Source organism: Triticum urartu, chromosome 4 (genome assembly GCF_003073215.2).
Source record: "Triticum urartu cultivar G1812 chromosome 4, Tu2.1, whole genome shotgun sequence".
In the NCBI taxonomy this organism is placed as follows: domain Eukaryota; kingdom Viridiplantae; phylum Streptophyta; class Magnoliopsida; order Poales; family Poaceae; genus Triticum; species Triticum urartu.
The window spans coordinates 434842407-434866923 of record NC_053025.1 but is presented as its reverse complement, the minus strand read 5'-3'; positions in this window follow the sequence as shown (position 1 = coordinate 434866923).

The window sequence follows — 24517 nt, the reverse complement described above, 5'->3', positions numbered from 1 at the left end:
CGCTGATAGTAGTGTTACTATCTACAAAGCTAGAATTGTCGCAAAAAGGTTTTCGACAAGTTCAAGGTGTTGACTACGATGAGAGATTCTCACTCGTATCTATGCTTAAAGTCTGTCCGAATCATGTTAGCAATTGCCGCATTTTATGAAATCTGGCAAATGGATAAACAAAACTGAATTCCTTAATGGATTTAATAAAGAAGAGTTGTATACGATGCAACTAGAAGGTTTTGTCAAATCCGAAAGGTGCTAACAAAATGTGCAAGCTCCAGTGATCCATCTATGGACTGGTGCAAGCATCTCGGAGTTGGAATATACGCTTTGATGAGTTGATCAAAGCATATAGTTTTATACAGACTTGCGGTGAAGCCTGTATTTACAAGAAAAGTGAGTGGGAGCACTACAACATTTCTGATAAGTATATGTGATTGACATATTGTTGATCGGAAATAATGTAGAATTATTCTGTAAAGCATAAAGGAGTGTTTGAAAGGAATTTTTCAAAGAAAGACTTCGGTGAAGCTGCTTACATATTGAGCTTCAAGATCTATAGAGATAGATCAAGACGTTTGATAAGTTTTTTCAATGAGTACATACCTTGACAAAATGAAGAAGTTCAAAATGGATCAAGCAAAGAAAGGATTCTTGCCTGTGTTACAAGGTGTGAAATTGAGTAAGACTCAATGCCCGACCACTGCAGAAGATAGAGAGAATATGAAAGATGTTCCCTATGCATCAGCGATAGGATCTATCATGTATGCAATGCTGTGTACCAGACCTGATGTGTGCCTTGCTATAAGTCTAGCAGGGAGGTACCAAAGTAATCCAGGAGTGGATCACTGGACAGCGGTCAAGAACATCCTGAAATACCTGAAAAGGACTAAGGATATGTTTCTCGTATATGGAGGTGACAAAGAGCTCGTTGTAAATGGTTACGTTGATGCAAGCTTTGACACTGATCCGGACGATTCTAAATCGCAAACCGGATACGTGTTTACATTAAACGGTGGAGCTGTCAGTTGGTGCGGTTCTAAACAAAGCGTCGTAGCAGGATCTACATGTGAAGCGGAGTACATAGCTGCTTCGGAAGCAGCGAACGAAGGAGTCTGGATGAAGGAGTTCATATCCGATCTAGGTGTCATACCTAGTGCATCGGGTCCAATGAAAATCTTTTGTGACAATACTGGTGCAATTGCCTTGGCAAAGGAATCCAGATTTCACAAGAGAACCAAGCACATCAAGAGACGCTTCAATTCCATCCGGGATCGAGTCCAGGTGGGAGACATAGAGATTTGCAAGATACATACGGATCTAAATGTTGCAGACCCATTGACTAAGCCTCTACCACGAGCAAAACATGATCAGCACCAAGGCTCCATGGGTGTTAGAATCATTACGGTGTAATCTAGATTATTGACTCTAGTGCAAGTGGGAGACTGAAGGAAATATGCCCTAGAGGCAATAATAAAGTTATTATTTATTTCCTTATAATCATGATAAAAGGTTTATTATTCATGCTAGAATTGTATTAACCGGAAACATAATACATGTGTGAATACATAGACAAACAAAGTGTCACTAGTATGCCTCTACTTGACTAGCTCGTTAATCAAAGATGGTTATGTTTCCTAACCATGAACAATGAGTTGTTATTTGATTAACGGGATCACATCATTAAGAGAATGATCTGATTGACATGACCCATTCCATTAGCTTAGCACCCGATCGTTTAGTATGTTGCTATTGGTTTCTTCATGACTTATACATGTTCCTATGACTATGAGATTATGCAACTCCCGTTTGCCGGAGGAACACTTTGGGTGCTACCAAATGTCACAACGTAACTGGGTGATTATAAAGGAGCATTACAGGTGTCTCCAAAGGGAGATGTTGGGTTGGCATATTTCGAGATTAGGATTTGTCACTCCGATTGTCGGAGAGGTATCTCTGGGCCCTCTCGGTAATGCACATCACATAAGCCTTGCAAGCATTACAACTAATATGTTAGTTGTGAGATGATGTATTACGGAACGAGTAAAGAGACTTGCCGGTAACGAGATTGAACTAGGTATTGGATACCGACGATCGAATCTCGGGCAAGTAACATACCGATGACAAAGGGAACAACGTATGTTGTTATGCGGTCTGACCGATAAAGATCTTCGTAGAATATGTAGGAGCCAATATGGGCATCCAGGTCCCGCTATTGGTTATTGACCGGAGACGTGTCTCGGTCATGTCTACATTGTTCTCGAACCCGTAGGGTCCGCACGCTTAAGGTTACGATGACAGTTGTTATGAGTTTTATGCATTTTGATGTACCGAATGTTGTTCGGAGTCCGAGATGAGATCATGGACATGACGAGGAACTCCGGAATGGTCCGGAGATAAAGTTTGATATATATGATAATAGTGTTTGGTCACCGGAAGGGTTCCGGAAATCACCGGAAGGGGTTCCGGATGTTTCCCGAAATGTTTGGGTACGAGAACACTTTATTTGGGCCAAAGGGGAAAGCCCACAAGGTTTTTGGAAAGCGCAAAAGGAAGTTTTGCGGAGTCCAGGGGCCAGACGCCAGGGTCCCTGGCGTCTGGGTCCAGACGCCGGGATCCCTGGCGTCTGGCCCTGGAGTCCGAGAAGGACTCTTGCCTATCGGGTGAAACCGACTTTGTGAAGGCTTTAACTCCAAGTTTTGACCCCAGGGCTCAAGATATAAATAGAGGGGCAGGGCTAGCACCAAAGACAGATCAAAAAACACAAGTTGATCCACGTGATCTATTCCTTAGCCGTGTGCGGCGCCCCCAGCCACCATAGTCCTTGATAATACTGTAGCGGAGTTTAGGCGAAGCCCTGCTGCTGTAGTACATCAAGATCGTCACCACGCCGTCGTGCTGACGGAACTCTTCCCTGACACTTTGCTGGATTGGAGTCCAGGGATCGTCATCGAGCTGAACGTGTGCTCGAACTCGGAGGTGCCATAGTTTCGGTGCTTGATCGGTTGGATCGTGAAGACGTACGACTACTTCCTCTACGTTGTGTCAACACTTCCGCAGTCGGTCTGCGTGGGTACGTAGACAGCACTCTCCCCTCTCGTTGATATGCATCACTATGATCTTGCGTGTGCGTAGGAATTTTTTTGAAATTACTACGTAACCTAACAGTATTGGGATACCGACGATCGAATCTCGGGCAAGTAACATACCGATTGACAAAGGGAATTGTATACGGGGTTGCTTGAATCCTCGACATCGTGGTTCATCCGATGAGATCATCGAGGAGCATGTGGGAGCCAACATGGGTATCCAGATCCCGCTGTTGGTTATTGACCGGAGAGTCGTCTCGGTCATGTCTACATGTCTCCCGAACCCGTAGGGTCTACACACTTAAGGTTCGGTGACGCTAGGGTTGTAGGGATATGCATATGCAGTAACCCGAATTTTGTTTGGAGTCCCGGATGAGATCCCGGACGTCACGAGGAGTTCCGGAATGGTCCGGAGGTAAAGAATTATATATAGGCAGTGCTATTTCGGGCATCGGGACAAGTTTCGGGGTCACCGGTATTGTACCGGGACCACCGGAAGGGTCCCGGGGGTCCACCGGGTGGGGCCACCTGCCCCGGGGGGCCACATGGGCTGTAGGGGGTGCGCCTTGGCCTATATGGGCCAAGGGCACCAGTCCCAAGAGGCCCATGCGCCTAGGGTTCAAGGAAGGGAAGAGTCCCAAAGGGGGAAGGCACCTCCTAGGTGCCTTGGGGAGGAGGGATTCCTCCCTTGGCCGCACCCCCCCTAGGAGATTGGATCTCCTAGGGCCGGTGCCCCCCCTTGGACTCCCTATATATAGTGGGGGAAGGAGGGCCTCTCATAACACATCTTTGGTGCCTCCCTCTCCCTCTCCAACACATCCTCCTCCTCCATAGAGCTTAGCGAAGCCCTGTCGGAGTACTGCAGCTCCACCACCACCACGCTGTCGTGCTGCTGTCGGAGCCATCTTCCTCAACCTCTCCTTCCCCCTTGCTGGATCAAGAAGAAGGAGACGTTACGCTGACCGTACGTGTGTTGAACGCGGAGGTGCCGTCCGTTCGGTGCTAGGATCTCCGGTGATTTGGATCACGTCGAGTACGACTCCCTCATCCCCGTTCTTTGAACGCTTCCGCGCGTGATCTACAAAGGTATGTAGATGCAATCCAATCACTCGTTGCTAGATGAACTCCTAGATGGATCTTGGTGAAACCGTAGAATTTTTTTTGTTTTCTGCTACGTTCCCCAACACTGCAGTGGTCGGGCATTGAGTCCGACTCAACTTCATACCTTGTAACACAGGCAAGAACCCTTCCTTTGCTTGATCCATTTTGAACTTCTTCAAAACTTTATCAAGGTATGTGCTTTATGAAAGTCCAATTAAGCGTCTTGATCTATCTCTATAGATCTTGATGCCCAATATATAAGCAGCTTCACCGAGGTCTTTCATTGAAAAATTCTTATTCAAGTATCCTTTTATGCTATTCAGAAATTCAGTATCATTTTCAAGCAACAATATGTCATCTACACATAATATCAGAAATGCTACAGAGCTCCCACTCACTTTCTTGTAAATACAGGCTTCTCCAAAAGTCTGTATAAAACCATATACTTTGATCACACTATCAAAGCGTATATTCCAACTCTGAAAGGCTTGCACCAGTCCATAAATGGATCGCTGGAGCTTGCACACTTTGTTAGCACCTTTTGGATCGACAAAACCTTCTGGTTGCATCATATACAACTCTTCTTTAAGATATCCATTAAGGAATGGAGTTTTGACATCCATTTGCCAAATTTCATAATCATAAAATGCGGCAATTGCTAACATGATTCGGACGGACTTAAGCATCGCTACGGGTGAGAAGGTCTCATCATAGTCAACTCCTTGAACTTGTCGAAAACCTTTTGCAACAAGTCGAGCTTTGTAGACAGTAACATTACCGTCAGCGTCAGTCTTCTTGAGGATCCATTTATTCTCTATGGCCTGCCGATCGTCGGGCAAGTCAACCAAAGTCCACACTTTGTTCTCATACATGGATCCATCTTAGATTTCCTGGCCTCAAGCCATTTTGCGGAATCTGGACTCATCATCGCGTCCTCATAGTTTGTAGGTTCATCATGGTCAAGTAACCTGACCTCTAGAATAGGATTATCGTACCACTCTGGTGCGGATCTTACTCTGGTTGACCTACGAGGTTCGGTAGTAACTTGATCTGAAGTTCATGATCATCATCATTAGCTTCCTCACTTACTGGTGTAGGAATCACTGGAGCTGATTTCAGTGATGAACTACTTTCCAATAAGGGAGTAGGTACAATTACCTCACCAGGTTCTACTTTCCTCCCACTCACTTCTTTCGAGAGAAACTCCTTCTCTAGACAGGATCCATTCTTAGCAACGAATATCTTGCCTTCGAATCTGTGATAGAAGGTGTACCCAACAGTCTCCTTTGGGTATCCTATGGAGACACATTTCTTTGATTTGGGTTCGAGCTTATCAGGTTGAAGTTTTTCACATAAGAATCGCAGCCCCAAACTTTAAGAAACAACAACTTGGGTTTCTTGCCAAACTATAGTTCATAAGGTGTCGTCTCAACGGATTTAGATGGTGCCCTATTTAACGTGAATGCAGTTGTCTCTAAAGCATAACCCCAAAACGATAGCGGTAAATCAGTAAGAGACATCATAGATCGCACCATATCTAGTAAAGTACGATTACGACGTTCGGACACACCATTACGCTGTGGTGTTCCGGGTGGCGTGAGTTGAGAAACTATTCCGCGTTGTTTCAAATGAAGACCAAACTCGTACTCAAATATTCTCCTCCACGATCAGATCATAGAAACTTTTTTTCTTGTTACGATGATTTTCCACTTCACTCTGAAATTCTTTGAACTTTTCAAATGTTTCAGACTTATGTTTCATTAAGTAGATATACCCATATCTGCTCAAATCATCTGTGAAGTTGAGAAAATAACGATATCCGCCGCGAGCCTCAATGTTCATTGGACCACATACATCAGTATGTATGATTTCCAATAACTCTGTTCCTCGCTACATTGTTCCGGAGAACGGAGTTTTAGTCATCTTGCCCATGAGGCATGGTTCGCAAGTACCAAGTGATTCATAATCAAGTGATTCCAGAAGTCCATCAGAATGGAGTTTCTTCATGTGCTTTACACCAATATGACCCAAACGGCAGTGCCACAAATAAGTTGCACTATCATTATCAACTATGCATCTTTTGGCTTCAATACTATGAACATGTATATCACTACTATCAAGATTTAGTAAAAATAGACCACTCATCAAGGGTGCATGACCATAAAAGATATTACTCATATAAATAGAACAACCATTATTCTCTGATTTAAATGAATAACCGTCTCGCATTAAACAAGATCCAGATATAATGTTCATGCACAACGCTGGCAGCAAATAACAATTATTTAGGTCTAATACAAATCCCGAAGGTAGATGTAGAGGTATCGTGCCGACGGCGATCACATCGACTTTGGAACCATTTCCCACGCGCATCATCACCTCGTCCTTAGCCAATCTTTGCTTAATTAGTAGCCCCTATTTTGAGTTGCAAATGTTAGCAACTGAACTAGTATCAAATACCCAGGCACTACTACGAGCATTAGTAAGGTACACATCAATAACATGTATATCAAATATACCTTTTACTTTGCCATCCTTCTTCACCGCCAAATACTTGGGGCAGTTCCGCTTCCAGTGACCAGTCCCTTTGCAGTAGAAGCACTCAGTCTAAGGCTTAGGTCCAGACTTGGGTTTCTTCATTTGAGCAGCAACCGGCTTGCTGTTCTTCTTGAAGTTCCCCTTCTTCCCTTTACCCCTTTTTATGAAACTGGTGGTCTTTTTGACCATCAACACTTGATGCTCCTTCTTGATTTCTACCTCCGCAGCCTTTAGCATTGCGAAGAGCTCAAGAATCGTCTTATCCATCCCTTGCATGCAGCCTTTAGCATTGCGAAGAGCTCAGGAATCGTATTATCCATCCCTTGCATATTATAGTTCATCACGAAGCTCTTGTAGCTTGGCGGCAGTGATTGAAGAACTCTGTCAATGACACTATCATCAGGAAGATTAACTCCCAGCTGAGTCAAGTGGTTGTGGTACCCAGACATTCTGAGTATATGTTCACTAATAGAACTATTCTCCTCCATCTTGTAGCTGTAGAACTTATTGGAGACTTCATATCTCTCAATCCGGGCATTTGCTTGAAATATTAACTTCAACTCCTGGAACATCCCATATGCTCCATGACGTTCAAAACGTCATTGAAGTCCCGGTTCTAAGCCGTATAGCATGGCACACTGAACTATCGAGTAGTCATCAGTTTTGCTCTGCCAGGTGTTCATAACATCTGGCGTTGCTCCTGCAGCGGGTTTGTCACCTAGTGGTGCTTCCAGGACATAATTCTTATGTGCAGCAATGAGGATAATCCTGAAGTTATGGACCCAGTCCGTGTAGTTGCTACCATCATTTTTCAACTTAGCTTTCTCTAGGAATGCATTAAAATTCAACGGAACAACAACACGAGCCATCTATCTACAACAACATAGATATGCAAAATACTATCAGGTACTAAGTTCATGATAAATTAAAGTTCAATTAATCAAATTACTTAAGAACTCCCACTTAGATAGACATCTCTCTAATCATCTAAGTGATCACGTGATCCATATCAACTAAACCATGTCCGATCATCACGTGAGATGGGGTAGTTTTCAATGGTGAACATCACTATGTTGATCATATCTACTATATGATTCACGCTCGACCTTTCGGTCTCAGTGTTCCGAGGCCATATCTGCATATGCTAGGCTCGTCAAGTTTAACCCGAGTATTCTGCGTGTGCAAATCTGGCTTGCACCCGTTGTATGTGAACGTAGAGCTTATCACACCCGATCATCACGTGGTGTCTCGGCACGACGAACTGTAGCAACGGTGCATACTCAGGGAGAACACTTATACCTTGAAATTTAGTGAGAGATCATCTTATAATGCTACCGCCGAACTAAGCAAAATAAGATGCATAAAGGATAAACATCACATGCAATCAATATAATTGATATGTGATACGTCTCGAACGTATCTATATTTTTTGATTGTTCCATGCTATTATATCATCTATTTTGGATGTTTAATGGGATCTAATATACTTTTTTATATTATTTTTGGGACTAACCTATTAACCAAAGGCCCAGTGCAAATTGCTGTTTTTTTGCCTATTTCAGTGTTTCGCAGAAAAGGAATATCAAACGGAATGAAACATTCGGGAGAGTTATTTTTGGAAGAAATGTGATCCAGGAGACTTGGAGTGGACATCAAGAAAGAAGCGAGGAGGCCACGAGGCAGGAGGGCACGCCCAGGGGGGTAGGCGCACCCCCACCCTCGTGGGCCCCTCGCAGCTCCACCGACGTACTTCTTCCTCCTATATATACCCATATACCCCGAAAACATCCAGGAGCACCACGAAACCCTATTTCCACCGCCGCAACCTTCTGTACCCGTGAGATCCCATCTTGGGCCTTTTCGGTGCTCCGCCGGAGGGGGGATCGAGCACAGAGGGCTTCTACATCAACACCATAGCCTCTCCGATGATGTGTGAGTAGTTTACCACAGACCTTCGGGTCCATAGTTATTATCTAGATGACTTCTTCTATCTCTTTGGATCTCAATACAAAGTTCTCGATTCTCTTGGATATCTATTCGATGTAATTATTTTTGCAGTGTGTTTGTTGAGATCCGATGAATTGTGGGTTTATGATCAAGAGTATCTATGAACAATATTCGATTCTTCTCTGAAATCTTTTATGCATGATTTAATATCTTTGCAAGTCTCTTCAAATTATCAGTTTGTTTTGGCCTACTAGATTGAACTTTCTTGCAATGGGAGAAGTTCTTAGCTTTGGGTTCAATCTTGCGGTGTCCTTTCCAGTGACAGCAGGGGCAACAAGGCATGTATTGTATTGTTGACATCGAGGATAAAAATATGGGGTTTATATCATATTGCTTGATTTTATCCCTCTACATCATGTCATCTTGTCTAATGCGTTACTCTGTTCTTATGAACTTAATACTCTAGATGCATGCTGGACATCGGTCGATGGTGGAGTAATAGTAGTAGATGCAGAATTGTTTCCGTCTACTTGTCACGGACGTGATGCCTATATACATGATCATGCCTAGATATTCTCATAACTACGCGCTTTTCTATCAATAGCTCAACAGTAATTTGTTCACCCACCGTAGAATTTGCTATCTTGAGAGAAGCCACTAGTGAAACCTATGGCCCCTGGGTCTCTCTTCCATCATATTATTTTCCTATCAACTTGCTATTTCTATTTTGTAATCTTTATTTTCCAATCTATACAAAAAAATACCAAAAATATTTATCTTACCATCTCTATCAGATCTCACTTCCGTAAGTGACCCTGAAGGGATTGACAACCCCTTTATCGTGTTGGTTGCGAGGTTCTTGTTTGTTTGTGCAGGTACGAGGGACTTGCGTGTAGTCTCCTACTGGATTGATACCTTGGTTCTCAAAAACTGAGGGAAATACTTACGCTACTTTGCTGCATCACCCTTTCCTCTTCAAGGGAAAACCAACGCATGCTCAAGAGGTAGCAAGAAGGATTTCTGGCACCGTTGCCGGGGAGATCTACACACAAGTCAAGACATACCAAGTACCCATCGCAAACTCTTATCCCTCGCATTACATTATTTTCCATTTGCCTTTCGTTTTCCTCTCCCCTACTTCACCCTTGCCATTTTATTCGCCCTCTTTTCTGTTCGCATCTTTTTGCTTGCTTCTTGTGTGCCCGTTCTTTGTGCAATTTGCTGCCATTATGTCTGAAATTGGGGATGTTATCGTTGATAAGGATAATGGAAATAACATGGGAAACATTGATGCTTTTTATTATCCTCATGAAGAACGTACTATTTTGCTCATAGTTGAACTTGAAAGACAATTTATTCATATGCACCCTTGCATCCAAAGGATTTTTCTAGAAATTTTCTAATATTGAGCATTCTTCTGTTAAGCGAGCAGCCACCATATTTTTAGCTCATGAGTTCAGATCTATAATAAAAGAAGCCTATGAAATTTTTGCGCATTAGGGTGGATGCCGATCGTCCCCCCATAGAAGCAATCCTTTTTTATCAAGAAGACATAATGCGCTTACGATCTTTAGATCATGTTGCTTTTAATGAAAATCTTAGAAAAAGGGTTCCTACCGACGTTCTAGTTGACAGGATTTCTGAACTTAACAATAATTTTGCTATCCAGAAAAATGGGTTACGTTTTTATCTTGAACAAAAACTCATGACTTTTTGCCAAAAGAATGCTTATAATGATGAATTGGTTGTGCAATATGAGGGGCCAAAGGAGGAATCAATACCTCCCGATCTTGATCTTGGGGACTTTTGTCCCATTAAATTTAGCCCTTTTGATTACTTTTACTTGCCACAAAGAAAAATTGCCGCTGAATGTAGGGAGTATGAGATGAGTTTTCACGACTTGCCTTATCATTATCATGGCAATACCTAGATCTATTCTTGTTTTTATGCCTAGCTAGGGGCGTTAAACGATAGCGCTTGTTGGGAGGCAACCCAATTTTATTTTTATTTCTTGCCTTTTGTTCCTGTTTAGTAACAAATAATTCATCTAGCTTATGTTTATATGTGGTTTTATGTTTTTAATTAGTGTTTGTGCCAAGTAGAACCTTTGGGAAGACTTGGGAGAAGTCTTTGCGATCTTGCTATAAAAAACAGAAACTTTAGCGCTCACGAGATTTGCTGCCATTTTTTACTGGAGAGTACAATTATGTTTATTCTTTTTAAAGATGATTAATAGACAAAATCCTCACGTCCACCAATTTATTTCAGAATTTTTGGGGTTACATAAGTGTTCGAAACCTACATATTACTACAGACTTTTCTGTTTTCGATAGATTCTGTTTTTCGTGTGTTGTTTCCTTATTTTGATGAATCTATGGCTAGTATCGGGGGGTATGAACCATAGAGTAGTTGGAATATAGTAGGTTTAACACCAATATAAATAAAGAATGAGTTCATTACAGTACCTTGAAGTGGTTTTTTGTTTTCTTATACTAACGGAGCTCATGAGATTTTCTGTTGAGTTTTGTGTTGTGAAGTTTTCAAGTTTTGGGTAAAGATTTGATGGATTTTGGAATAAATATTGGCAAGAGACTAATCTTGGGGATGCCCAAGGCACCCCAAGGTAAAATTCAAGGACAAGAAAAAGCCTAAGCTTGGGGATGCCCCGGAAGGCATCCCCTCTTTCGTCTTTGTCTATCGATAACTTTACTTGAGGCTATATTTTTATTTACCACATGATATGTGTTTTTCTTGGAGCGTCTTTTATGATTTGAGTCTTTGCTTTTTAGTTTACCACAACCATCCTTGCTGTACACACCTTTTGGAGAGACACACATGAATCATAATTTATTAGAATACTCAGTGTGCTTCACTTATATCTTTAAGAGCACGGTGGTGGTTTTATTTTATAGAAATTATTGATCTCTCATGCTTCACTTGTATTATTTTGAGAGTCTTTTAGAACAACATGGTAATTTGCTTTGGCTATAAAATTAGTCCTAATATGATAGACATCCAAGATGGGTATAATAAAAACTATCATAAAAAGTGCATTAAATACTATGAGAAGTTTGATACTTGATGATTGTTTTGAGATATGAAGATGGTGATATTAGAGTCATGCTAGTTGAGTTGTTGTGAATTTGAGAAATACTTGTTCTAAAGTTTGTGATTCCCGTAGCATGCACGTATGGTGAACCGTTATGTGATGAAGTCGGAGCATGATTTATTTATTGATTGTCTTCCTTATGAGTGGCGGTCGGAGACGAGCGATGGTCTTTTCCTACCAATCTATCCCCCTAGGAGCATGCGCGTAGTACTTTGTTTCGATAACTAATAGATTTTTGCAATAAGTATGTGAGTTCTTATGACTAATGTTGAGTCCATGGATTATACGCACTCTCACCCTTCCATCATTGCTAGCCTCTCTAGTACCGTGCAACTTTCGCCGGTATCATACACCCACCATATACCTTCCTCAAAACAACCACCATACCTACCTATTATGGCATCTCCAACGTATCTATAATTTTTGATTGTTCCGTGCTATTATATTATCTGTTTTGGATGTTTAATGGGCTTTAATATACCTTTTTACATTATTTTTGGGACTAACATATTAACCAAAGGCCTAGTGCAAATTGCTATTTTTTTGCCTATTTCAGTGTTTCGCAGAAAAGGAATATCAAACGGAATGAAACCTTCGGGAGAGTTATTTTTGGAACAAACGTGATCTAGGAGACTTGGAGTGGACGTCAAGAAAGAAGCGAGGAGGCCACGAGGCAGGAGGGCACGCCGAGGGGGTAGGCGCGTCCCCACCCTCGTGGGCCCCTCGCAGCTCCACCGACGTAGTTCTTCCTCCTATATATACCCATATACCCCGAAAACATCCAGGAGCACCACGAAACCCTATTTCCATCACCGCAATCTTCTGTACCTGTGAGATCCCATCTTGGGACCTTTTCCGGCGCTTCGTCGGAGTGGGAATCGATCACGGAGGGCTTCTACATCAACACCATAGCCTCTCTGATGACGTGTGAGTAGTTTACCATAAACCTTCGGGTCCATAGTTATTAGCTAGATTGCTTCTTCTCTCTCTTTGGATCTCAATACAAAGTTCTCCTCAATTCTCTTGGAGACCTATTCGATGTAATTCTTTTTGCGGTGTGTTTGTCGAGATCCGATGAATTGTGGGTTTATGATCAAGATTATCTATGAACAATATTTGATTCTTCTCTAAAATCTTTTATGCATGATTTAATATCTTTGCAAGTCTCTTTGAATTATCAGTTTGGTTTGGCCTACTAGATTGATCTTTCTTGCAATGGGAGAAGTGCTTAGCTTTGGGTTCAATCTTGCGGTGTCCTTTCCCAGTGACAGCAGGGGCAGCCAGGCACGTATTGTATTGTTGCCATCAAGGATAAAAATATGGGGTTTATATCATATAGCTTGATTTTATCCCTCTACATCATGTCATCTTACCTAATGCGTTACTCTGTTCTTATGAACTTAATACTCTAGATGCATGCTGGATAGCGGTCGATGTGTGGAGTAATAGTAGTAGATGCAAAATCGTTTCGGTCTACTTGTCGCGGACGTGATGCCTATATACATGATCATGCCTAGATATTCTCATAACTATGCGCTTTTCTATCAATTGCTCGACAGTAATTTGTTCACCCACCGTAGAATTTGCTATCTTGAGAGAAGCCACTAGTGAAACCTATGGCCCCCGGGTCTATCTTCCATCATATTATTTTCCTATCAACTTGCTATTTCTATTTTGCAATCTTTATTTTCCAATCTGTACAACAAAAATACCAAAAATATTTATCTTATTATCTCTATCAGATCTCACTTTCGTAAGTGACCGTGAAGGGATTGACAACCCCTTTATCGCGTTGGTTGCGAGGTTCTTGTTTGCTTGTGCAGGTACGAGGGACTTGCGTGTAGTCTGCTACTAGATTGATACCTTGGTTCTCAAAAACTAAGGGAAATACTTACGCTACTGTAGCGACCCGACCCGAATGGATCAAGTGCTCTGTGCTCCGTTGTCATCCCTGGATCAGTAATGCTGACACCACACAGTACATCGAAGGATTTATAGCAGAGTGGCAATCACACACTTATTACATCGTTGTCTCAAAGAGAACTTATTACAATAAATATGGCTTAAGGCCATCTAATAACGATAACAGCGGAAGACTCGGAAGATAAATGGGTCCATCAACTCCAACGACATCACTAAGTATAGAACCACGACCTAAAAGCACCTTACTCGTCGTCTGAAAAGTCTGCAACATGAAAGTTGCAGCCCGAAAACGGGTCAGCACATGGAATATGCTGGCAATGTAACACATAGAGAGTAATGGAATGAAACAGCTATACTACATGCTTATATGGCTGGTGGAAAGCTCTATGGTTACAGTTTTGCGTAAAGCCAGTTTTTCCCTACTGCAAAGGAATAAATTTATTTAACTAACATGGTAGTTGTTAAACATCGAGAATGGTTGACAGCATTCCGATCCCAATTAAGTGAACAATTAAAACCCAACAACATTAATTAGAAGTAACGTGATGAGATTCACATGATATTCAAGTACTAGATACTCAAGTTGTCCATAACCGGGGACACGGCTAATCATGATTAGTTTGTACACTCTGCAGAGGTTTGCGCACTTTTCCCCACAAGACTCGATCGCCTCCGTTTGGTTTCTCGCACTACATGGTGTTTGAGAAGACGAATGACCGAGACATAGTCTTTCAGAAGCGCTAACACCTTACGTGTGGGTAGACCGGTACACCTACTTTCCCCTACATCTGCTAGTCTACCCATAAGAGTTCGCACGACTTAGTCAACTATGCCAGAGCCCATAATGGCTTGTGGCTGCACACGGAAGTTACTAGCATGAATGATCTTATGATCCCTTTGAGCCTGGGTGGCGGTCCGAAATAAAAACAGGCAAGTCCTGATAGACATCAGGTGCCTCAATCCACCCAGATGTGTATTTAAGTTGCCACCTTAAGTAAACCATTAAAATTATCAACTCACATCTGTCATGGATATCACTCACCCAATCCACGTCTACTAGCATAGCATGGCATAATAAGCAAACGTAGAAGTAACTCCCAAAGGTTTTATAATAAACAGGTAATAGGTACTACCTCATCTACTTCCCATCCCACAATTTAATTAGATCCTAATCATGCAATGTGAGAGGATTGATCTAATGCAATAAAACATGGGTTGTAGAAAAGGTATGATCAAAGTGTTACTTGCCTTGCTGATGATCCGCGAGACCTAGGGTTTCGAAGTAGCAAGCGGCGCAATCCGGGTGATCTAACGCAGACAAACAACAAGCACACAATAAGTACTCATCTAATGCACGGGTAAAACTCGAACAAGAGAACGAACCACAAAGTTCAACTTAAGAACTCCGGTTGCAAAGAAAGAACGAACCGAACAAAGAAACGGAAAACAAATGGCGGAAGAAAACAACTCGGTTCTAGCAGGTTGAAACTAGGTCAAAATTTTATTGTGGCAAAAACTTGTTCAAGTTGATTAGTCGGAACGGCGGTTTCGAAACGAAATTCCAGGCGCTTGAATCACCTGATTCCGATAAACGAGCGGGAAGAAAGACTAGAACGAAGATCGGATCTGAGATCACAATCGCGGAATAAATCCGACGAAAAGAGAGAGACGAACGGTTAAACGAACGGGCGTCGTTAACCGTGAAAAATCGGTGATCACATTCGTTGAGACGAACGGTCCGAAAGAAGAATGAAAACCAATCTAGGGTTTTCGGAAAAGAAAACCGAAACAAAAACCGGAAAAGAAAACCGGAACGGTTTCTTTAAAAAAAAGAACCGAACCGAGGCAAGGGTGGCGCGGCTACCTCTGGCGAGGCTCCGGCGAGGGGCTCCGGTGGCGGCGGGGTGCAAAGGCGGCGGCGGCGGCTAGGCGGCGGCGGCGCTAGGCAGCGGCGGCGGGGCTGCGGCTTGGGGGCGGCGCGGCGGCTAGGAGGCGGCGGCGGCTGCTTGGGGCGCGGGGCTGGCGCGTGGCTCAGGGCAGGAGGCGGTGGTGGCTGCCGCTTGGGGTGGAGAGGGGGGGTGTAGAGGTATTTATAGGAGGGAGGGGAGAGGGAAACTTGGGGGAGGGGGCAAGAAAAGAGGAGGAGGCGGCTTGGAGTCCAAGCCGGACTCGGCTTGCGGCGGGGCTGGCGGCTGGCGCGAGGGGGCGGCTGGGCCTGGCCAGCTGGGCCTTGGCCGGCTGGGCCTAGCGGGATTTTTTTAAACGGTTACGCGCGCAGAAAAACAAAAGAAAGAAAAACTAAACGAACTCCAAAACTTCTAAAGTAAATTTTCTCCGACTCCTAATAATGAGTCGAACAAAATGAACTTTACTGCGGACCTAGATGCAATTTTTGAAAACGCGCATTTTCCCTATCCAAATAAAAGCAAACAAAACTCCGGCAAAACCAAAATTTGACTTATTCATTAAATCTTCATTTTTCCTAACTTTGGGAAAGTCATATTATTCCCTCTCTCATTTTTTTTGATATTGGAAAAATAATTGAAGATGAAATAAATAAATCAAATGATCCTCTTTTCAAAATTTGAGAAAACTCTCAAATATGAAAATAACGAAATCTCCAAGTCTCTCCGAAGGTCCTTGAGTTGCGTGAAATTTCTAGGATCGACCAAAATGCAAGAAAATATGCTATGCATGATGATCTAGTGTATAACATACCAAATTGCAAATTTGGGATGTTACAGCTACTTTGCTGCATCACCCTTTCCTCTTCAAGGGAAAACCAACGCATGCTCAAGAGGTAGAAATATGATATGGCCATCATCATCTTGTGCCTTTGATCTCCATCTCCAAAGCACCGTCATGATCACCATCGTCACCAGCTTGACACCTTGATCTCCATCGAAGCGTCGTTGTCGTCTTGCCAACTATTGCTTCTATGACTATCGCTACCGCTTAGTGATAAAGTAAAGCAATTACATGGCGATTGCATTTCATACAATAAAGCGACAACCATATGGCTCCTGCCAGTTGCCGATAACTGTGTTACAAAATATGATCATCTCATACAATAAATTTAGCATCATGTCTTGACCATATCACATCACAACATGCCCTGCAAAAACAAGTTAGACGTCCTCTACTTTGTTGTTGCAAGTTTTACGTGGCTGCTATGGGCTGAGCAAGAACCGTTCTTACCTACGCATCAAAAACCACAACGCGGTATAGTGATTGCTTTTTGATCTTCAGAAAGAACCTTGTTCATTGAATTCGATTCAACTAAAGTTGGAGAAACTGACACCCACCAGCCAACTGTGTGCGAAGCACGTTGGTAGAACCAGTCTCGCATAAGCGTACGCGTAATGTCGGTCTGGGCCGCTTCATCCAATAATACCGCCGAATCAAGAAACAACTAGTGACGGCAAGCAATATGTATATACCCACGCCCACAACTCCTTTGTGTTCTACTTTTGCATATAACATCTACACATTGACCTGGCTTGGATGCCACTATTGGGGAACGCAATAATTTCAAAACATTTCCTATGCACACGCAAGATCATGGTGATGCATAGCAACGAGAGGGGAGAGTGTTGTCTACGTACCCTCGTAGACCATAAGTGGAAGCGTTACGACAACGCGGTTGATGTAGTCCTACGTCTTCACGATCGACCGATCCTAGTACCGAAAGTACGACACCTCCGCGATCTGCACACGTTCGGCTCGGTGACGTCCCACGAACTCACGATCCAGCAAAGTGTCGAGGGAGAAGTTTGTCAGCACGATGGCATGATGACAGTGATGATGAAGCTACCGGCGCAGGGCTTCGCTTAAGCACTACAACGATACGATTGAGGTGGATTATGGTGGAGGGTTGCACCGCACATGGCTGAGAGATTAATGATCAACTTGTGTGTCTATGGGGTGCCCCCCTCCCCCCTTATATAAAGGAGTAGAGGAGGGGGAGAGGGCCGGCCTCCTAGGCGCGCCCAAGGGGGAGTCCTACTCCCGGTGGGAGTAGGGTTCCCCCTTCCCTAGTTGGAGTAGGATAGGGAAGGAAGGGAGAGAAGGAGAGAAGGAAAGGGGGGGCGCCCCCTCTAATTCAGATTGGGCTTGGGGGGCACCTTGGCCGCCTCCTCCTCCTTTCCACTATGGCCCATTAAGGCCCATTGACTCCCCGGGGGGTTCCGGTAACCCCCCCGTACTCCGGTATATTCCCGAACTCTCTCGAAACCTTTCCGATGTCCAAACATAGTCATCAAATATATCGATCTTTATGTCTCGACCATTTAGAGACTCCTCGTCATGTCCGTGATCACATCCGGGACTCCGAACTACCTTCGGTACATCAAAACACATAAACTCATAATACCGATCGTCACCGAACGTTAAGCGTGCGGACCCTATGGGTTCGACAACTACGTAGACATGACCGAGACACGTCTCTGGTCAATAACCAATAGCGGAACCTAGATGTTCATATTGGCTCCCACATATTCTACGAAGATCTTTATCGGTCAAACCGCATAACAACATACGTTGTTCCCTTTGTCATCGATATGTTACTTGCCTAAGATTCGATCGTCGGTATCTCAATACCTAGTTCAATCTCATTAATGGAAAGTCTCTTTACTCGTTCTGTAATGCATCATCCCGTAACTAACTCATTAGTTACATTGCTTGCAAGGCTTATAGTGATGTGCATTACCGAGAGGGCCCATAGATACCTCTCCGATACTCGGAGTGACAAATCCTAATCTCGATCCATGCCAACTCAACAAACACCATCAGAGACACCTGTAGATCATACTAATAGTCACCCAGTTATGTTGTGACGTTTGATAGCACACTGAGTGTTCCTCCAGTATTCGGGAGTTCCATGATCTCATAGTCATAGGAACATGTATAAGTTACGGAAAAAGCAATAGCAACAAACTAAACGATCATCGTGCTAAGCTAACAAATGGGTCAAGTCAATCACATCATTCTCTAATGATGTAATCCCGTTAATCAAGTGACAACTCGTGTCTATGGTTAGGAAACATGATCATCATTCATTCAATGAGCTAGTCAAGTAGAGGCATACTAGTGACATTCTGTTTGTCTATGTATTCACACATGTACTAACTTTCCGGTTAATACAATTCTAGCATGAATAATAAACATTTATCATGATATAAGGAAATATAAATAACAACTTTATTATTGCCTCTAATGCATATTTCCTTCAATGTTGATATTAGCTTCGTCGATATTATCTTCGTTGACATTATCTTCATCCATGTCATCTTCAGCATCATCACCCAGATCGAAGGTGACATGCATACCCTCCTGAAAACGATACACCTTGCATAGTGCTGCCCTTCGAGCAACGAAAATGGGAGTAGGTCACCGCATTGTATAGATTTACATTAAAAGCATAACCATGGTGGGTCCTGAGGTGAGCTCTCTTTATCTACATATTCTCATGATCTTTGAAATACAGCTTCTCCAAGACATAACATCTTGCATGGCAGGGGATGAACTAGTCGAATTGTAGAAGTCGGAAATTACATGCTGAAGAAACATAAGTCATGCTTAATTACAATAAAAGACTTGTCGTCGTTGAATACCGTATAAACATTGAAGGTCTTTTCGAGCTTAATATTGAATCGCCGACCGCCTTCCAGGTGAGGCCTGTCGCACAGACCCCGGTCGTCACAGTAGTACTCGCACTCAGGGCTCCTATCATTGCCGGTAGACATTTCTTATTGCCTTACGTAAAGTTTCCAGAGTACGATTAACCTATGGATTTGAAATCACTTCTTATTGCTACCTCTTGAGCATGCGTTGGTTCCGTTGAAGAGGAAAGGGCGATGCGGCAAAGTAGCGTAAGTATTTCCCTCGGTTTTTGAGAACCAAGGTATCAATCCAGTAGGAGACCACGCGCGAGTCACCTCATACCTACACAAACAAATAATAGCCTCGCAACCAATGCGATAAAGGGGTTGTCAATCCCTTCACGACCACTTGCAAGAGTGAGATCTGATAGAGATAATAATAATAAGATAAATATTTTTGGTATTTTTATGATGTAGATTGAAAGTAAAGATTGCAAAATAAATGGTGCCATAAATAGCTAGTTGATGGGAGATTAATATGATGGAAGATAGACCCGGGGGCCATAGGTTTCTCTCAAGATAGCATAAGTATTACGGTGGGTGAACAAATTATTGTCGAGCAATTGATAGAATTGAGCATAGTTATGAGAATATCTAGGTATGATCATGTATATAGGCATCACGTCCGTGACAAGTAGACCGACTCCTTCCTGCATCTACTACTATTACTCCACACATCGACCGCTATCCAGCATGCATCTAAAGTATTAAGTTCATAAGAATGGAGTAACGCTTTAAGCAAGATGACATGATGTAGAGGAATAAACTCATGCAATATGATATAAACCCCATCTTTTCATCCTCGATGACAACCATACAATACGTGTCATTTCCCCTACTGTCACTGGGATCGAGCACCGCAAGATTGAACCCAAAGCTAAGCACTTCTCCAATTGCAAGAAAGATCAATCTAGTAGGCCAAACCAAACTGATAATTCGAAGAGACTTGCAAAGATAACCAATCATACATAAAAGAATTCAGAGAATATTCAAATATTTTTCATAGATAATCTTGATCATAAACCTACAATTCATCGGATCTCGACAAACACACCGCAAAAGAAGATTACATCGAATAGATCTCCAAGAGAATCAAGGAGAACTTTGTATTGAGATCCAAAGAGAGAGAAGAAGCCATCTAGCTAATAACTATGGACCCGAAGGTCTGAGGTAAACTACTCACACATCATCGGAGAGGCTATGGTGTTGATGTAGAAGCCCTCTGTGATCAATGCCCCCTCCGACGGAGCGCCGGAAAAGGCCCCAAGATGGGATCTCACGGGTATAGAAGGTTGCGGTGGTGGAATTAGGTTTTTGTGCTGATCCTCGATGTTTCCAGGGTACGTAGGTATATATAGGAGGAAGAAGTAGGTCGGTGGAGCCATGAGGGGCCCACGAGGGTGGAGGGCGCGCCCAGGGGGGTAGGCGGGCCCCCTGCCTCGTGGCCTCCTTGTTGGTTGCTTGACGTCCACTCCAAGTCCTCTGGATCACGTTTGTTCCAAAAATCACGCCCCCGAAGGTTTCATTCCATTTGGAGTCCGTTTGATATTCTTTTTCTGCGAAACACTGAAATAGGCAAGAAAACAACAATTTGGGCTGGGCATCCGGTTAATAGGTTAGTCCCAAAATAATATAAAAGTGTATAAATAAGCCCATTAAACATCCAAAACAGAATATATAATAGCATGGAGAAATCAAAAATTATAGATACGTTGGAGACGTATCAAGCATCCCCAAGCTTAATTCCTGCTCGTCCTCGAGTAGGTAAATGATAAAAACAGAATTTTTGATGTGGAATGCTTAATTTCTCAATGTAATTTTCTTTATTGTGGCATGAATGTTCAGATCCGAAAGATTCAAGATAAAAGTTTAATATTGGCATAAAAATAATAATACTTCAAGCATACTAACTAAGCGATCATGTCTTCTCAAAATAACATGGCCAAAGAAAGTTCATCCCTACAAAATCATATAGTTTGGTCATGCTCCATTTTCGTCACACAAGAATGCTCTCATCATGCACAACCCCGATGACAAGCCAAGCAATTGTTTCATACTTTAGTAATCTCAAACTTTTTTCAACTTTCACGCAATACATGAGCGTGAGCCATGGATATAGCACTATGGGTGAAATCGAATATAATGAAGGGGGTTATGTGGAGAAGACAAAAAAGGAGAAAGTCTCACATTGATGCGGCTAATCAATGGGCTAGGGAGATGCCCATCAATTGATGTTAATGCAAGGAGTAGGGATTGCCGTGCAATGGATGCACTAGAGCTATAAATGTATGAAAGCTCAACAAAAGAAACTAAGTGGGTGTGCATCCAACTTGCTGCTACCTCTTGAGCACTGCGTTGGTTTTCCCTTGAAGAGGAAAGGGTGATGCAGCAAAGTAGCATAAGTATTTCCATCAGTTTTTGAGAACCACGGTATCAATCCAGTAGGAGGCCGCGCACGAGTCCCTCGCACCTACACAAACAAATAAATCCTCGCAACCAACGTGACAAGGGGTTGTCAATCCCTACACGGTCACTTATGAGAGTGAGATCTGATAGATATGACAAGATAATATTTTTGGTATTTTTAAGATAAAGATGCAAAGTAAAATAAATGGCAAAGGAAATAACTAAGTATTGGAAGATTAATATGATGGAAGATAGACCCGAGGGCCATAGGTTTCACTAGTTGCTTCTCTCAAGAGCATAAGTATTTAAGGTGGGTGAACAAATTACTGTTGAGCAATTGACAGAATTGAGCATAGTTATGAGAATATCTAGGTATGATCATGTATATAGGCATCATGTCCGAGACAAGTAGACCGACTCCTGCCTGCATCTACTACTATTACTCCACACATCGACCGCTATCCAGCATGCATCTAGAGTATTAAGTTCAAGAGAACAGAGTAACGCTTTAAGCAAGATGACATGATGTAGAGGGATAAACTCATGCAATATGATATAAACCCCATCTTGTTATCCTCAATGGCAACAATACAATACGTGCCTTGCTGCCCCTACTATCACTGGGAAAGGACACCGCAAGATTGAACCCAAAGCTAAGCACTTCTCCCATTGAAAGAAAGATCAATCTCGTAGGCCAAACCAAACTGATAATTCGAAGAGACTTGCAAAGATAATCAATCATACATAAAAGAATTCAGAGAAGATTCAAATATTGTTCATAGATAAACTTGATCATAAACCCACAATTCATCAGTCTCAACAAACACACCGCAAAAGAAGATTACATCGAATAGATCTCCACAAGAGAGGGGAGAACTTTGTATTGAGATCCAAAAAGAGAGAAGAAGCCATCTAGCTAATAACTATGGACCCGTAGGTCTGAAGTAAACTACTCACACTTCATCAGAGGGGCTATGGTGTTGATGTAGAAGCCCTCCGTGATCGATGCCCCCTTCGGCGGAGCTCCGGAAAAGTCCCAAGATGGGATCTCGTGGATACAGAAAGTTACGGCGGTGGAATTAGGGTTTTGGCTCCGTATCTGGTAGTTTGGGGGTACGTAGGTATATATAGGAGGAAGGAGTACGTCGGTGGAGCAACAGGGGGCCCACGAGGGTGGAGGGCGCGCCTGGGGGGGGGGTAGGCGCGCCCCCTACCTCGTGCCTTCCTTGTTGATTGCTTGACGTAGGGTCCAAGTCTTCTGGATCATGTTCGTTCCGAAAATCACGTTCCCGAAGGTTTCATTCCGTTTGGACTCCGTTTGATATTCTTTTTCTGCGAAACCCTAGAATAGGCAACAACAATTCTGGGCTGGGCCTCCGGTTAATAGGTTAGTCCCAAAAATAATATAAAAGTGTATAATAAATCCCAATAATGTCCAAAACAGAATATAATATAGCATGGAACAATAAAAAAATATAGATACGTTGGAGACGTATCAAGCATCCCCAAGCTTAATTCCTGCTCGTCCTCGAGTAGGTAAATGATAAAAACTGAATTTTTGATGTGGAATGCTACTTGGCATAATTTCAATGTAATTCTTCTTAATTGTGGTATGAATATTCAGATCCGAAAGATTCAAGACAAAAGTTCAATATTGACATAGAAATAATAATACTTCAAGCATACTAACTAAGCAATTACGTCTCTTCAAAATAACATGGCCAAAGAAAGTTATCCCTACAAAATCATATAGTCTGGCTATGCTCTATCTTCACCACACAAAGTATTTAAATCATGCAGAACCCCGGTGACAAGCCAAGCAATTGTTTCATACTTTTGGTGTTCTCAAACTTTTTCAATCTTCACGCAATACATGAGCATCAGCCATGGACATAGCACTTTAGGTGGAATAGAATGGTGGTTGTGGAGGAGACGAAAAAGGGGGAAGATAGTCTCACATCAACTAGGCGTATCAACGGGCTATGGAGATGCCCATCAATAGATATCAATGTGAGTGAGTAGGGATTGCCATGCAACGGATGCACTATAGCTATAAGTATATGAAAGCTCAACAAAAGGAACTAAGTGGGTGTGCATCCAACTCGCTTGCTCACAAAGACCTAGGGCATTTTGAGGAAGCCCATCATTGGAATATACAAGCCAAGTTCTATAATGAAAAATTCCCACTAGTATATGGAAGTGATAACATAGGAGACTCTCTATTATGAAGATCATGGTGCTACTTTGAAGCACAAGTGTGGTAAAAGGATAGTAGCATTGTCCCTTCTCTCTTTTTCTCTCATATTTTTTTATTTGGGCCTTTTTTATGGCCTCTTTTTTTATTTGGGCTTCTTTGGCCTCTTTTTTATTTTTTTATTTTATTTTTCGTCCGGAGTCTCATCCCGACTTGTGGGGGAATCATAGTCTCCATCATCCTTTCCTCATGTAACATCCCAAATTTTCAATTTGGCATGTTATACATAGATCATCCATGCATATCATGTTTTATTGCTTTTCCGTCCCATAATCCTCGAAATCCTAAGCAGCTCAAGGACCCTCGGAGAGAGTTGGGGATTTCCCGGTCTTCATATTTGATTCTTTTATCAAATAATGAAAAGAGGATTTGATTTTAATTATTTCTCTCCGAAAAATATTTCACATTAAAAATTAAAGAGAGGAGATAATATGGCTTCTCCAAAATAAATGAAATATTGGAGGAAAAATATTAAAATCATTAAATTGATTTTTATTGG